At 37.9% G+C, this 2,166-nt stretch overlaps 1 non-coding gene across 1 annotated transcript; it reads left to right on the top strand.

Annotated features, from left to right (window-relative positions):
• Nucleotides 1–371: 371 nt before the first annotated feature.
• TRNAS-GGA lies at nt 372–458 on the top strand. The gene has a single exon. It is a non-coding gene; the product is annotated as a tRNA-Ser (tRNA).
• The last annotated feature ends 1,708 nt before the right edge of the window (nt 459–2,166 follow it).

The raw sequence follows: 2,166 nt of genomic DNA, 5'->3' as shown, positions 1-2,166 counted from the left end.
ATTTTTGAACAACAACTTATGTCATCAACTATTTCGTGTTTTCAAAGTTATTAATTGTCTCATACTCTATTTTTGATTTCAATGGTGTAGCGTATTTTATGCAAACGGAATTATAAGGTTTCTTTATTTTATTATGCAATAAGAAGAATTCTTGCATTCTCTTTTTCTTTAGTTGCGGGAAAACCTAAATTAAAACTTTTATTTTATAGCGAGCGCAATTTCTAGTAAAAAATCCTGTATCTTTCCACCTAGATCAAAAGGAATTTTTCCAATAGAACTAGGGAACCCCCGAGCGGTTGCGGTTGTACCTGTACTGCAGGAATAAGAAAACTCGCTATTCACTCAGTTTATTTTCCATAATAAGTTATGTAGGAAAGATGGTCGAGCGGTTCAAGGCGTAGCATTGGAACTGCTATGTAGACTTTTGTTTACCGAGGGTTCGAATCCCTCTCTTTCCGTTTTTCTTAATTCTTCGGATTGATATGAGGACCCAACTCCGTTGCATTGCCAGAATCCATGTTCCATATTTGAAGCGGGTTGACCTTCGTGCTTCTCTCATGGTACAATCCTCTTCCTATGGAGGCCCCTTTCTCCTCGGTCCATAGAGAAAAAAATGTAGGACTGGTGCCGTCAGTTCATCACGGAAGAAAGAACTCACAGAGCCGGGATCGGTAACTAATAGAATAGTACTACTAACTAATACTAATATATAGAAATAGATATCTAGAAATAGAAACGAACTAATATATAGATTATCGAAATTGAAAAAAACTATCTTTTCTGTATACTTTCCCCGTTCTATTGCTACCGCGGGTCTTATGCAATCGAGCGGATCATATAGATATCCCTTCAACACAACATAGGTCATCGAAAAGATCTCGGACAATTCACCAAAGCACGAAAGCCAGTTAGAAAATGGATTCCTATTTGAAGAGTGCCTAACCGCATGGATAAGCTCACATTGACCCATCAATTTTGGAAGATTGATAAGGAGTTAGTTAATGATGTTTGAGCATGTACTTTTTTTTAGTGTCTATTTATTTTCGATTGGTATCTATGGATTGATCACAAGCCGAAACATGGTTAGAGCTCTAATATGTCCTGAACTTATACTGAATTCAATTAATCTAAATCTTGTAACATTTTCTCATCTATTTGATAGTCGCCAATTATAAGGAGATATTTTCGCCATTTTTGTTATAGCCCTTGCCGCTGCTGAAGCCGCTATTGGACTATCCATTCTCTCTTCCATCCATCGTAATAGGAAATCAACTCGTATCAATCAATCTAATTTATAGAATAATTAGACTTTTTAATAATTAGACATAGAATCCTCTAAACAAAGGCGCACATATTAAAATAATATAGAAATCCATACTATTTTCTTAGTATTATTTGAGAATATCCTTTTTTTAGTAAGTAGGTTATTGCATAGTATTCTTTTTCACTTAAATGAATTTTTGTATTTGTAATTCAATGAAATTGAGAGAATTGAATTTTACCAAAATAGTTTCATTAGCTCCTGAAGTATTATAAATACTAGTAGGCGAAATTTAGATCAAAGAATTAATATTAGTAGATTGTGTCTTTCTTTATCTTTATCCATCGGGAGTAGTGAAAAAAATTCCTATACTCCTTCCCTCCCTCTTTAATGAGAGATGCAAAATAAAAAAGTGAAGTAAGGGTGCCCTATGGATATTTGATCTTGCTCCCTGCCCCTTTTTTTCATGGAAAAATGAAATATGAATTTCTCCATTCATTGAACCCTAGTCGGGACTGACGGGGCTCGAACCCGCAGCTTCCGCCTTGACAGGGCGGTGCTCTGGCCAATTGAACTACAATCCCTGCGGGGTGTATGGCATACCCATTCTTAAATACAACCATACGAAGATTCGATTCGTCGAGCATTTCCTGGGAGTATGGCATCGGTTACATACTTCAACGCCGTAGCGCCTGGTATGAGCCTCGTGGAGAAGCAATTGCTAGTCCACGGGGCTCATACTTTAGCGCTGCAGCGCTTGGTACTCGGACCTCGACTCGAGGCATTTTCTCTACCCCTTCTTACCCTAAAAAAGCAGGGTCACCTTGTGTCCTTAAACCTATAACCATCTTTCGGCTAACCTAGCCTCCTCCGCCCCTCCGTACCAACAAGGGGTAGTACAGGAA

The sequence above is a fragment of the Hordeum vulgare genome, chromosome 2H (assembly GCF_904849725.1).
Source record: "Hordeum vulgare subsp. vulgare chromosome 2H, MorexV3_pseudomolecules_assembly, whole genome shotgun sequence".
Taxonomy (NCBI): domain Eukaryota; kingdom Viridiplantae; phylum Streptophyta; class Magnoliopsida; order Poales; family Poaceae; genus Hordeum; species Hordeum vulgare.
The sequence above is the reverse complement of the archived record's forward strand: the minus strand, read 5'-3'. Positions and strand labels throughout refer to the sequence as shown.